Genomic DNA, 14,780 nt, shown 5'->3' on the forward strand with positions numbered 1-14,780 from the left:
TCTTAGAGTGACAACGACAGAGAGCGGAGGTGCTTTTGGTTAAAACGCCAGCCGTGCGCTCCTTACCGTGTTCCGTCCCCCTGCACCTGCGGGCCGAGCTGTGGCTCCGGAGGCGGCGGCAGCGGGGTAGACACCGATCTGGGGCCAGCGGGCGGGAGGGGACCCGGAAGGAAGGTCCGAGGGACCCCGACAGCTCGCAGGGCTCCCACGAGGGCTGCTGTAAGGAGGGGGCTGACGTGAAGATGCGGTAGAAAATGGTCCAGAGCGCAGCAGGCACCGGAAGTCCTGCACCTCCCTAGGCACCGAGGGGACATTTCACCTGCTTCCCGCCAGTCTGGTTTTTGTTTTTGTTTTTTAATATATTTTATTGATTTCTTACAGAGAGGAAGGGAGACGGATAGAGAGTTAGAAACATCGGTAAGAGAGAAACATCAATCAGCTGCCTCCTGCACACCCCCCACTGGGGATGTGCCTGCAACCAAGGTACATGCCCTTGACCTGAATCGAACCTGGGACCCTGCAGTCCGCAGGCCGACGCTCTATCCACTGAGCCAAACCGGTTTCGGCCTGCCAGTCTGGTTTTAAACATCAGCCTCCAAGATGCTGAGTCATTCATCACCCCGTGAACTCCGAACCGGCCCTGGGTCCTAACCCTTGTTTCTCCTACAAGTTATCATTGGTTAGTTGAGTTGGTTTCCTTCCGTTGAGGTCGAAGAGTTTAAAGCAGTCCGAGTGAAGTTCCCCATTTTGCAGCGTGGTTTTAATCAAAGTTATTTCTTAGCCCAGCTAACTACTAGGTTCACCTAACTTAGTGGGTAAACGTTAAGAGAATGTCTATTTTGGAAGCACTATCCGTTCAAGTATTAACAACAAGCGGGCTTTTTCATCGATAGCCCAGCGTCAGGTGCAAGAGCTCTCTCATGTTCTCGGTTACAACTAGAAAAGGACCAGATACACCAAAAAAGAGAATCTATGCCGAAACCGGTTTGGCTCAGTGGATAGAGCTCATTCCGGTCAAGGGCATGTACCTTGGTTGCGGGCACATCCCCAGGAGGGGGGTGTGCAGGAGGCAGCTGATCGATGTTTCTAACTCTCTATCCCTTTCCCTTCCTCTCTGTAAAAAAACAAATAATATTTTTTTAAAAAAAAGAGAGAATCTAGTGCATTTGTTCTTGGTCCTTCACACCCACTGGGAATGAGTTCATCCGAGCCTCTCTGCAGAGGACGTTCTGGCCCCGAATGGCCCCCCACTTCGTCCTGGGTGGGAGTCTGAGCTGCAGAAACGCACACCTCACGTCAAGGTCAGAAAGCCCACCTGGTTTTTGGCAAAGCCCAGAGCCTGAGTCGCCGTAACCCTTCGGATAAGGTAGTTATTAGCCCTACCTCTTTTTTTTTTTGCAGCGAACGACATAGAAATGAAAACACTACAGTACCAGGTCCTTCCCTAAAAGCCGTTACTCTTTTCCAGACATTCTACCCGGATACAAGATTTCACTGGATTCCCCTCGAGGTACACATTTCTTGCATCTTTCCGTTTATGAACTAAAAGAAGGTACCTTTTTTTTTTTTTTGTAAACTGTATAAATAAAACTTCATTTTAAAGATCAGGCTGATCAAGTCTCATCATAACAAAATGACGTTAAAAGGTTGCAAATTACTAGAATCAGCTCAGTTCACATTCTGCCTTGAAAACTATCGACTAAAGACATTTTTAAAACAACTGATTTTGGTAGCAGAGAAGCTACATGATGATTATTGTTTATTTCTGGAGGGAAGGGTATTACAAAAAATCAGTTGAATATCTAGGCTACTTCCTCAATAAAGGAACTATTGGTATTTTCCTTTTCTTTCGTTTTTTTAAATATATTTTTAATGATTTGAGAGAGGAAGGGAGAGGGAGAGAGACAGAAACATCAATGATGAGAGAAAATCATTGATTGGCTGCCTTCTGCACGCCCCCTACTGGGTGGGGATCAACCCGGGGTCAGAGTGTGTGTGGGAGGCTCTCTCACATCAATATTTCTCTCTTTCTCTTCCCCTCCCTTCCACTATCTCTAAAAAAAAAAAAAAAAAAAAAAAAAAAAAAACTCAATGGAAAAATATCCTCCAGTGAGGATTAACAAAAAACTAAAAACTAAATAAAAATAGCCTACCCTGTGTTTGGGTGAGTTGGGAGTCCTAAAATATCCTTGGGGGGGACGGGGCGGGGCGGAAAAAATGTCACCTCTGCGGCCTGACACTCGGGAAAGGCCTTCCAACACTCCTCTCGGACCGGTGCCAGGCCGAGCTCTCCGTCCCTTTTTATATTTATCTTTCCTTTCCCGCCCACTTCACCCTCCAGGTCCACAGGATCCCCGACGGGGCCCCAGACAAGCCGCTCTCTTTCCCATCACTTGGAATGCCTTCCCTTCCCTTCCTCTGTCCCTGCCCGTCCCGCCCAGGCCCCCTTCTTCCCTGCGCCCCCTGCCCCCCTGCCCCCCTTCCCCACTGCCCCCCTTCCCCCCTGCTCCCCTGCCCCCCTGCCTCCCTGCCCCCCCCCCCCTGCCCCCATGACAGGGCCACACTCACCAGTCACAACCTCACGCTTTCTGGGCATCCGCTCTCCTGGGAGGCAGGAAGCACAATGCATGTCTCCCTGGGTCTCTCCCCTTTAAAGAAACGAAGGATTCATTCATTAGAAAGTCCCACTATGGCTTGTTCCCACCCTTCTTGGGCTAGTTCCTGAGCTTCTTCGGGGCTGGATTAAGACGAGGAGATTTGCTGGCACTGCCTCTTCCCTCTGGCTAGGGTGGGTGAAGACGCTTCCTACCTTGGGAGCACGGTGTGACACCCCCCCCCCAAGCCGTCCCTCCCCCCCCCCCCCCGTGTCTCGCCCCCGCCTTTCCTCTGCCTGGGTCCTGCTCTCTGCACCCTCACCTCTCTCTTAATCCAGAATACGTCAGGAAGCTCTTCTTTTTCCAACCCCCCCGCCTAGTTCACGTGGAGCTTAAACACAACACAAATGCAGGGTTTGAGCTGGCGCCGTTGCTAGACGGCGAGTCCCTGAGGGCGGCCTCCCCGCGGGCCCTCCCACCCAGAGCCTGCACTCGGAACACGCGTTTATGTCCCATGCAGCTCCCATGTCCTTTCCTTTCCGGCCAAAGCCAGGGCTCAGGCCGTCGGCGCTCATGTTAGCTGCAGAACATTCCTCACTTCAGCCGCTGTTCCCACCCCATCCCTAAAACTGCCCCCCCCCCCGCGCCCTTTTACGAAAAGTGGGGAGTACCCACCCTGGGCAGCAGGCTGGTGGGGAAAGGGAGGCCTGGGAGGGGGCTAGCAATGCCCAGTGAGTCCCTGCTGCGTGGAAAGCACTTCGCATTCCTCCCCTTATTTATAGTTCACATCAACTCAGTGAGATATATGTCATCATCCCCGTTTTCAGGATGACACGGGGACTCAGAGAGGTCAACAGACTAGCAGCAGGTCACACCCAGCAAACAAGTGCTGGGAAGCCGGGGCTGAGGATTCTCTCCGCCACCTGAGCCCCGCGGGTCCCCTGGGGCCGGTGAGCACAGCTGAGATCCCAGCTGGTTCGCAGAGTTGGGGAGGGGCCTGCTGATGCCTCTGTGGCGGGAAGTGTCCCTCCCTTCGGGACCTGTTATTAAATGCCCAATGGGTGGCGAGGTCTTGTCATGTGATCCGGCTCTATGTCCCCCACAGGGCCACCGGGGCTGCGCACAGGTGGGCTCAGCCACCCAGTCCGTGGACTGCGGCCTGATGACCCGTTGGCCTGGCTGTGCTCTAGGACATTCCTATGCTCTTTGTAATAACAAAAACCCAGCGCCCTAGCCGGTGTGGCTCAATGGATAGAGCGTCGGCCTGAGGACTGAAGGGTCCCAGGTTCGATTCCGCTCAAGGGCACATGCCCAGGTTGCAAGCTCGATCCCCAGTAGGGGGCGAGCAGGAGGCAGCCTATCAATGGTTCTCTCTCAACACTGATGTTTCTCTCTCTCTCTCTCTCCCTCTCCCTTCCTCCCTGAAATCAATAAAACTATATTAAAAAACAAAAAACAAAAACAGCCCCCTCCAGGGCTATCTGACTCCACAAAAACCCAGCCTCCCCTTCCCCTACCCCCCCCCTGCCCCCCCCCCCCCCCCCCGCACAGTGCCTGCTTCCCCCAGAAGGGCCTTCTCTAGCAGCTCCCCTGGGGACCGGGCTCCACCACCAAGAGAAAAAATAAATGCAAGAGGTCACCATCACCACTTCATGCATAAATGGGGAGTGAACCCGCAGGTCACCATCACCACTTCATGCATAAATGGGGAGTGAACCCGCAGGTCACCATCACCACTTCATGCATAAATGGGGAGTGAACCCGCAGGTCACCATCACCACTTCATGCATAAATGGGGAGTGAACCCACAGATCACCATCACCACTTCATGCATAAATGGGGAGTTAACCCGCAGGTCACCATCACCACTTCATGCATAAATGGGGAGTTAACCCACAGATCACCATCACCACTTCATGCATAAATGGGGAGTGAACCCGCAGATCACCATCACCACTTCATGCATAAATGGGGAGTGAACCCGCAGATCACCATCACCACTTCATGCATAAATGGGGAGTTAACCCACAGATCACCATCACCACTTCATGCATAAATGGGGAGTTAACCCGCAGATCACCATCACCACTTCAAGCACAAATGGGGAGTGAACCCACAGATCACCATCACCACTTCATGCATAAATGGGGAGTTAACCCGCAAATCACCATCACCACTTCATGCATAAATGGGGAGTGAACCCACAGGTCACCATCACCACTTCATGCATAAATGGGGCGTTAACCCACAGATCACCATCACCACTTCATGCATAAATGGGGAGTGAACCCGCAGGTCACCATCACCACTTCATGCATAAATGGGGAGTGAACCCGCAGGTCACCATCACCACTTCATGCATAAATGGGGAGTTAACCCGCAGATCACCATCACTTCAAGCATAAATGGGGAGTGAACCCACAGATCACCATCACCACTTCATGCATAAATGGGGAGTTAACCCGCAGATCACCATCACTTCAAGCATAAATGGGGAGTGAACCCGCAGATCACCATCACCACTTCATGCATAAATGGGGAGTGAACCCACGTTTAATCCTAGGGGCGTGTGTGAGGTGGGCTAGGGCTTGCTACACAAGCCGAGACAGTCCTGAAGGTAGGGCGTCCTGAGGAGGGAATCTGGGCCGGCGGCCCCACTATTGTTCAAGTGGTGCCTCTACTTCACTTCCTGGAGTGAGAGTCCGCTGGGGCTGCGCACGTGAGCAGGAAGTGGGCAGAGCTTGCTGCACGGCCCGGGGTTCGTGAAAGGGGCACAGCCAAGGCCTCACCCCTGCGGTCGGGCTTGTGCTGCAACGTGCAAACCAGGAAGCTTCTCTGAGGGGGCTGATGGTGGTGCGCTCTGTCCTCCACAGGAAGCCGCCCCCCCCCCCCTGCCCCCGCAGCTGGCAAAACCACAGAACTTTGGAAACATCCCCCCAAATGTCACCAGAATGGGGCAGCCAGAGAGTGTTGACAGGAATGCAATTTGATGTTTTAAACACTGCGTTTGCTTTTGCTCCAAAAAAAACCTACCAGCCCCTCCCTGTGGTCTGATAGAGTGAGAAGCAACAGGAGTCCCTTGGTGATAGTAGACAGCAGACACGGATGCCCGGCCCCCCGGCCTGGGGCTCAGGGCATTCCAGGGGGGAGAGCCAACCCGTCTGTCTACGTCTGTGGGTCTGCTTGGTCTGGAAAACCTGTTGGGCAGTCAGCGAATCTCGCCGATGGTTGAGAACTGCTGCCTGGGTCAGGGCCAACAAACACTCTACAGCGTGCTACTGACAGGTTGGCCAGGAAAGCGTTTCTTACCAGAACACCGCTGGAGATGAGAGGCCAGAGTCTGAGGAGGGCTTTGCCCACCAAGGATAGAGATTCTGACAGTCGGTGAAATGGAGAACCTGATGGAGCCACAAAGAGATGAACCCTCTGACAGCCACCGGGGAAGGCATCCTGGGCGGAGGCAGGGGAATCTCACTGGCAGCTCTGCCACCTGCTCCAGCTGCTCCACCTACTCCAGCTTCTCCACCTGCTCCAGCTTCTCCACCTGTTCCAGCTGCTCCACCTGCTCCAGCTTCTCCACCTGCTCCAGCTTCTCTGCCTGCTCCAGCTTCTCCACCTACTCCAGCTTCTCCGCCTGCTCCAGCTTCTCCACCTGTTCCAGCTGCTCCACCTGCTCCAGCTTCTCCACCTGTTCCAGCTGCTCCACCTGCTCCAGCTTCTCCACCTGCTCCAGCTTCTCCGCCTGCTCCAGCTTCTCCACCTACTCCAGCTTCTCCGCCTGCTCCAGCTTCTCCACCTGCTCCAGCTGCTCCAGCTTCTCCGCCTACTCCAGCTTCTCCGCCTGCTCCAGCTTCTCCACCTGCTCCAGCTGCTCCAGCTTCTCCGCCTACTCCAGCTTCTCCACCTGCTCCAGCTTCTCCACCTGCTCCAGCTGCTCCAGCTTCTCCACCTGCTCCACCTGCTCCAGCTTCTCCACCTTCTCCACCTTCTCCTGCTGCTCCAGCTTCTCCACCTGCTCCAGCTTCTCCACCTGCTCCAGCTGCTCCAGCTTCTCCACCTGCTCCAGCTGCTCCACCTTCTCCAGCTTCTCCACCTTCTCCTGCTGCTCCAGCTTCTCCACCTTCTCCTGCTGCTCCAGCTGTTCCACCTGCTCCAGCTGCTCCACCTGCTCCAGCTGCTCAGCAGGTAAATCTGCCTGGAAAGACAAGACTGGGAGTGACCTGCACACTCATCTCAGGAAATGTCTGAGTGTTATCTGCGGACATGGTTCCTCAGCGCTCCCCATCCTCCTTGGATATTAGACACCATTCGCTATACTTCCAAGCACACTCCGCAGGTGGAATATCATGATAATGGTTCCCGGGGAACCCCGGGGGGTGGGAGTGGGGGGCTGGCAAAGGTTGTGCTCCAGCCAGTCCGGACCCTGGTGCCTTTGATCTTCCTCAGGTTTGGGATATTAAAATAAACACCAGGCTCTCAGCAGGAAGGTCGCCTTGGAAAATCCCGGGAGGCGGAGTCCTCCCGGGCTGGGGCCGGGCTGGCCAGGGTCACAGCTCACCTCTGCCAGCCACTCCAGATGCTTCCTGAAGCCCCCTCCGGCCTTGGCAGGCCTGGCTCTGTTGGGTTTCTGAGAACAAAGAGGAAAGCTGTGGGGGGGGGGCGGAGCCTGAGACACGTGGGAAAGCCATCGCTGTGGAATATAAACAGGCTGGTGCTGAAGTTCCCAGAGGAGCCGACAGCATGTTGCCTGGGGTGGAGGGACTATAGGAGGGGAGGGTAATAGGCCTGCGGAGACCCAGAATTCACCACCCAGGGCCACGGCAGGAGGGACACCTGGGGGCGCTCTGGGTGCTGCAGAGCCGGTGAGCCTGTCCCCAGGCAGGCCCCAGAGGCACAGGTTCCGCTGGAGGCCCCTGCCCTTCCCCTCGGACCCAGAGCGCCCCCTGGCCGGATTTGAAAGTTTAAATATCTGACTACAAAACAGTCTGTACATAATCCAGTTTTTCGAAGCTGTTAAAAACCTGTGTTTTATCCAGAAAAAAAAAAAAAAGAAGATAACATTAAGTGAAAAGAAGGTTTGTTTGTTTGTTTTTTAATATATCTTATTGACTTTTTACAGAGAGGAAAGGAGAGGGACAGAGAGCTGGAAACATATCGACCAGCTGCCTCCTCCTGCAAACACCCCCTGCCGGGGATGTGCCCGCAACCAATGGACGTGCCCTTGACCGGAATCGAACCCGGGACCCTTCAGTCCGCAGACCGACGCTCTATCCACTGAGCCAAACCGGTTTCGGCTAAGTGAAAAGAAGGTTTGAAAGACCCTATTCAAGTATTTTTACTTAAAAATCGTTTCTATTTGGTCTTCTATCTAAAATATTCACTGTGGAGCCCTAGCCCGTGTGGCTCAGTGGCTAGAGCGTTGGCCTGTGGACTGAAGGGTCCCAGGTTCGATTCCAGTCAAGGGCACATGCCAGGGTTGTGGGCTCGGTTCCCAGTAGGGGGCATGCAGGAGGCAGCCCATCAATGATTCTCTCTCATCACTGATGTTTCCTTCTCTCTCTCCCTCTCCCTTCCTCTCTGAAATCAATACAAATATAATTTAAAATAAAAAATACAAATAAATAAAATACTCACCGTGGAGGGCCAGGGCTGGGCACACCGTGTCTGATGGCGGGGCTTGTGGGCAGTGCTGGGGTCCCCGCAGCTTTGACGAAAGGCCCTCCTCAGGGGCGGTGTCCGCCCTGTCAGTGAAAGGCTGCGTTTCAAAGACGCTTTTAATGGTCCAAATGCCTTTGCCGGGAAGAAAATAATATCGTTGGCATGTGGGGGGCTGCCCTGAGCCCCCTGCACGGTGGGTGCCTGAGAGGTGGCCACAGTCATGGTGGTACCCCATCTCGGGACGACGAGAAGGGATAGAGGACAGATGGCCCCTCATCCTAGACAACAGCCGCTATGGGGACAGGCGCTGTGCTGGGGCCTGGCCTCAGGCTTTGGGGGGACAGTGTGGCCCTGCTCTGGTGTAAGCAGGGGCCCAAAGGGAACCCCTCTGTCCTGTCCTGCTTGAGCAAAATCTAACCTAATGTAAAAGCAGCAGGCCTGGCCACAGCGGTGAGCCAGCCTCCCCCGGGGGACCCCCACTCCCCCAACTTGTCCTTAACTTCTTCCAGCTCCATGCCTCGCAACCACCCCACACCCCAAAACAGTGCTGCCCAACCTCAGGACCTGGTGTGTCCCTCCTCTAGGGAAGTATCTGCTGCAGGAAAGGATGAATGAATGAATGAATGAATGGCCCACCAACCTGTGCGCAGCGCTCTCAGGTGGAAATGAAGGCTCACGCACCCCACCTCACCACCCCCTCTTCTCACTGTTACCCCAACACGGACCCCGCCCAGGGTTCGGTTCAAAAGCACAACCTACCAGCCCCGCATTGCTAAAAAAATTCCTCTCCGATTTGCTCGCATCTGAAAACTCTGAAGAATCCCCTTTTTTCTCCCTCTGAATGGCAGGCCGTGGGAGGCAGTCTGGGCATCTGCCCGGACCAAGGTCCCTGCCCGGGAGCCCATGCTGCCCCCTGGAGGAGGAAATGATCAGAGGTGGGGGGCTGAGGGACTGGGGGGAGGGGAGAGGGGGACCTGGGCCGCAGACCCCAGGAGCCGCTCTGGGCTGTGACCAGCGGAGGCCCTGGATGGAGCTGGCAGAGGCCGGGCCATGGGCATCAGGGAAGGCAGGCACCTGCCCAGCACCCCAGTCACCTGAGAGCAGATGGGGGAGGGGAGGTGAGGCAGGTCAGCGGGGGTAGGGGGGTAGGGGGGGCTGTTCAGGGAGCACATGGGCCTGGGTGGGGGCAGCGCTCAGGGACAGGAGTTGTGGGGACCCCAGGACTATGGCCAGGCCTCCTCCAGGTCCCTGCTCCCCGGAAGCACCCCCAGGGCCTGGGTGGGACAGGAAGTGGGATCTGAGAGCCCGGCGGGGTCAGCCCAGGCCCGGGGAGGGAACTGCGAAGCCTCACTGAGTTCTGGGGGAGCAGAGGGGGCATGGCAGGGCCTCCTCCGACCAGTGTCAGCCCAGAGGGGCGGGCGGGGCTCCAGGTCTGGCCCGACCAAGACTCATGTGTCACTTCCCTGAAGCATGGTGTCCCCTTGGAGACACGGTTGGCTCAGTGTGCAGGTGGCTGTGAATTTAACGTCTGCCCTGGAGGGAATGTCCCCTCCCCCAGCCCACAGAACAGTCAGGCCTTTGTGCTCCCAGCCAGGTTCTCTGAGGGGGAGGGGGGGGAGCGGGGAGGGGGAAAGAGGAGAAGAAGGGGAGGCGTGAAGGAGGAGAGGAAGGAGGCGGGGTGGTAAAGGGGAGAGATGGGGTGGGATGTGCATGGACTGGGCCCAGCAGGGGAGGGGGGGCGCCCAGGCCTGGGGCTCCCCCAGTGGGAAAGGCCAGACGGCCCAGGAGACGTGGCCTGGACCTTGGGTGAGTCCACAGGCTCCCCAGCCTCCAGAGCCCTGTGAGGGGACCCCCTGCGTGTGCTGGGCCACCCGGGAAGGCTGTGGGGACATCAGAGCCCCTGGAGGTGGGGGCAGCCAGGAACAGGCGGAGCTGCGGGGACCCCAGGACTGCGGCCCAGGCCTCCTCCCTGTCCCCGCTCCCCAGCAGCCTCAGGATCCCCCATGAGCCCTTGGAGTGGGTGGGGTCCCCAGACCCTGAAAGTGGATGAGGCCCCCAGTCAGATCAATTTCCTTTAGGAAATGATGGTGTTTTCTCTTTGGCTTTCACATGCTAGTGTCATGGAACGGTCACATGCTGACGTGAGCCACAGAGATCCTAACGTTTACCAGAAAGGCCATTAATTCGCTGGAGCGAGGATGAGGACAGAGAAACACGTGAAGGTGCGGGGACCGCCGGGCACGGGCACCAGCAGGAGGCCAGCAGCGCCCCCCTCACTAGTCTCCACTTTGCCCCCCCCCCCAGGCGAGGGCTGGCATCAGAGCTGCGTGAGCCCTTTAACCCTCACGGCAACCCCTGAGGTAGCTCTTCTTACTCCCATCTCCGCACAGAGAGGTGGAGTAACTTGCTGAAGGTCACACAGCCAATACACGGAGAGCCAGGGTTCTCTCTCCACCTCTCTGCTGTGTTGCCTCCAGAGAAACGGGGGGTCACCAGGAGCTGGGCAGACACCCCAAATGTGCCTTCGACCCTTGGCAAGTCCCCTGCCAATAACGTGACAACGCCCCAGGGAGGCCAGGTGGGGAGAAGGCAGGTGGGTTGCTATGCGCCTGTGTGGCTTCCACTTTGCATAACGAGTTCACACACGTTTCAACCTCACCACAACCCCCAGAGGAAACAGACCCAGCCAGGGGGTGACAGGCCTGGGACACTGCGGCTGCTGAGAGCCGGCACGGCCAGGGGCTTGGGGCTGTTTCTCCCTCCCCTCGGCCTTGGCCTTGGCCTTGGCCGGCGCAGGGGAGCTGTGGCCCCGTTGGTGCAGCCAAGACTGTGGGTGCCTGTAGCTGCCCCAGGCCGTGGCTGCACCAAACGCCAGATCAGCAATGCCTCCGTGCGAGGCTTGGGGTCCCGGTTCCCCACGTCCTGACACTGTGGAAGCCACTCGAAGGGCGGCGTGGAGCTGGGAGCAAGGCCTCCTGCTGCCGGGACTCGGACCCACCTGCAGAACCTCCGGGGAGCCGCCCTGTCTCTGCGGGCGAGGCCACTGCGCTCGCTTCCTGTCTCAGCTCTCTGGGTGGCGGCACACCCATCCTTCAGGAGACAGGGCTGGGCCGGCGGGCAGGAGAGCCGTGCGGGCGGCTGGGCACCTCCCGCCCACCTCCGTGGGAGGCACAGGGACAAAGGTGGCGGCAGAGAGGGCCTGCGGGGCGGGGCTGGGCAGAGGCAGGATGGACTGTCCCCCTTGGAGAAGAAAGACCAGGAGGCTGACGGGCCGTAGCCTGTTCTTTCAAACAAGGAGAAATGCAACTTGAGCTCTAGCCAGGGACTCGGGTTAGCTCAGGGGACTGAGAGCTAGAAGGTGGAGATATCTCGTGGGCCCTGGGCCACGACATGGCTGAGCCGGGAGTCTGGGGGGCGTGGGGGGGGGGGCTCTCCAAAGCCACACACCTGCTGTCAGGCTCCTCCCAGAAACACGCTGGAGCCGAGACCCCAGGACTGTGGAGGGTCGGCACGTTCGCATGGAAAACAGTACAATCTCTCTATATAAAAGCCTAATATGCTAATTAGACCGGACATCCTTCCCGACGTCCTTCCTTCCCAACAAAGCCGCAGCAGGCAGGAGCCATGGCAGGGGCAGCAGAGGTCCCTGACTGTAGCAGCGATGGGCCAGGGCCCGGGCCAAGGCCCTTGCACGAATTTCATGCACCGGGCCTCTAGTCATTAATAAGTGGTTCATAGCCGATACAAGAATGAACTCTGGTCCTAACCAGTTTGGCTCGGTGGAGAGAGCGTCGGTCTGCGGACTGAAGGGTCCCAGGTTCGATTCCGGTCAAGGGCATGCACCTGGGTTGCGGGCACATCCCCAGTGGGGAGTGTGCAGGAGGCAGCTGATGGATGTTTCTCTCTCATCGATGTTTCTAACTATCCTCTCTCCTTCCTCTCTTTAAAAAAATCAATAAAACACATTTTAAAAAAAAATGAATGAACTCTGTGTTTCGGGTACTCATGACTGTAAACCTACTTTTGCCCACCCCCTCTCTCTGCCGGGTAAGTGGACTAGGTTAGTGCCGCCCCCGCAGGGCGCCGGCCTCACCCAGGGCTGCCCGCCCGCAGGGGATCTCCACGGGGACACGTCAGTGAAGCCCCAGGCCACCCTGGGCCTCCCGGACGCCTTTCCTCTGGTCTGAGCGACAGGCGCGGCCCAGGAGAGCGGCTCGGTGCCGCCCAGGCCAGGGCCCCGCTCTGGCGGCCAAGGTGGACTGGACACCAGCCTTGTGGCAGAATGTGGGCGCCGCCTCCAGAGAGCTCCCCGGGAGCCGAACACCAACATGGCCCGGGCTTGTCGATGAAGGAACGAGATTCAGGGCAGCCGGGTTCGAGCCGGGCTCGTGGGCACATGAATAAAACGGCACGGAGATGGCCTTTCCTGTCCCCAGACCCGCCTGGGCGCTCGGGACAAACCCTACATAAGACCTAAGCACCCTTCTCCACGCGGCAGAGAAAGGAGATGAAAGGCCAGCCGGGAAACAGCCTGCTTGGTGGTGGGCAATGGGAGCTGCTGTTTGAAACACCCAGGCTGGTCAGCCTGCGGACTGAAGGGTCCCGGGTTCGATTCCGGCCAAGGGCACATGCCGGGTTGTGGGCTCCATCCCCAGTAGGGGGCGTGCAGGAGGCAGCCGATCCATGATTCTCTCTCATCATTGATGTTTCTATCTCTCTCTCCCTCTTCCTTCCTCTCTGAAATCAGTAAAAATATATTAAAAAAAGAAAAAAGAAAGAAAAAGAAACACCCAGGCTGGGTGTCAGGGCCTCCCGATTCCTGAGCTGTCGCTGCTGGGTGACCTCAGACAGCTCTCACCCTCGTGCCCTGGGTTCCCGTAAAATGGAAGAGCCCGTCCCTGCAGGGGCAGCCTCCAGCCCCAAGTATCCTCCGTGGCTTCAGGCAAGGCACATGCTGCCTGCTCCTGAGGACCCCTCCAGAGTGAAAGGTTGAGGGGTGCCAGCAGCAGGGGGCCTCTGGAAAGGACACCTATCCAGGCCCCCCCATCCCAGCACCCCAAAGCCAGGCAGTCACTTTCTAGCAGTCTTAGTTGCTCCAAAGGCCGACCCCGAGAAGTCACAGCTTTCAGAGGTTGGATGAAGAAGGATCAGAAGACATCCCCTCACACCAACAACCTCGTCAGGGTTTCGGGGAGCGGGGGGGACCCTAGGGAGCGGCTACAGATTGAATATCTGTGACCCCCGAAATTCAGAAGCTGAAACCTAACTCCCAAAGTGATGGCATTAGGAGGTGGGGCCTTTGGGAGGTGATTGGGTCAGGAGGGTGGGACCTTTGGGAGGCGATTGGGTCAGGAGGGTGGGGCCCTCGTGAGGGGATTAGTGCCCTTATAAAAGAGACCCCAGAAAGATCCTTCACCCCTTCCCATTGTCTATGAACCAAGAAACGGGTTCTCGCCAGACTCCGAATCTGCCTGGGCCTTGATCTAACTTCCAGCCTCCAGAACTGTGAGGAGGAAATGTATCTGTTGTTTGAATCCCTCAGTCCACGGCATTTTGCTGTGGCGGCCTGTATGGCGCAAGGCAGGAGCAGGCGTGGCTTATATTGTTAGTGTCGTAGGGAGATGGATGCCCGTTTGAGTGACTGTCACCTTGCACCTGCCTCAGGACCCCTGGGCCCGAGGAAATGGGGGTGAGGGCAGAGGGGGTGGGGTCTGGAGCTCCACATCTGGTGGGAGGAGCTGGGCATCCTGAGGGGGAGGTCCCAGTGCCCCCCCCCCCCCAGCCTGTGGTTGGCCGTTACTGCTGGGGTCACAGGAAAGAGATGGCTCTCAGAGGAAGGCTCACTTCCCAGCGGTGAGGAGGGAGGGTCGGCTGATGGCTAACCCAAGGACAGGGTCTGCCATTCTGGCCACTCAGTCTGGACATCTTGCGATTTGCTGATGACCTTCCAAAAGTGGGGTACCGGGGCTCCATGTGCCCTGGAGAGGTCGGATCAGCCCCACCAGGGGAAGGCCCTGCGGACACATTATTTTTCTCATGACTTGAGGTCACATTTGCTCTCTTGCGCTTACTGCATAGTGTGCAGTCAAAATGCCCGGATTCAGATCTCTTCTCAGCCAGTCTCACCTGGGATAAATGACAACCTTTCTGTGCCTCAGGTTTCTTGAAAAATAAGGATAGAACAGCACCCCCAATTCCAAGCCAAGACGCCGGGGAAAAGAAACGAACGGCCATCGACCACCAGAGGGCACTGTACACCCGTGTTGGATGGAGTACGCTGCCGAGTGTGACGGCCAGGGGTCGCCCGAGCTCCGTGGCCCCACAGACACCCCCACCTACCCAGACAGATAAATTAGAGCATCTGGGGAATGACAAGTGGGGTGCAGTAGCCCCCCTTATACCCAGAGGACAGGTTCCAAGACCACCCAGTCAGTGCCTGAAACCACAGACAGAACCAAACCTTGAATATACTATATTTTTCCTACACATAATACCCTATGCTACATTTAATTTATAAACCAGCACAGG

At 57.0% G+C, this 14,780-nt stretch overlaps 1 long non-coding RNA gene across 1 annotated transcript; it reads right to left on the reverse strand.

The window, feature by feature from the left end:
• Positions 1 to 138: 138 nt before the first annotated feature.
• On the reverse strand, positions 139 to 6,078 carry LOC307094497. The gene is made up of 3 exons (XR_013813074.1): positions 5,904 to 6,078; positions 2,569 to 2,648; positions 139 to 217 (listed from the first exon to the last, which is right to left on the reverse strand). It is a non-coding gene; the product is annotated as an uncharacterized lncRNA (long non-coding RNA).
• Between the last annotated feature and the right edge of the window lie 8,702 nt (positions 6,079 to 14,780).

Source organism: Cnephaeus nilssonii (assembly GCF_951640355.1).
Source record: "Cnephaeus nilssonii genome assembly, chromosome: 23".
NCBI lineage: Eukaryota > Metazoa > Chordata > Mammalia > Chiroptera > Vespertilionidae > Cnephaeus > Cnephaeus nilssonii.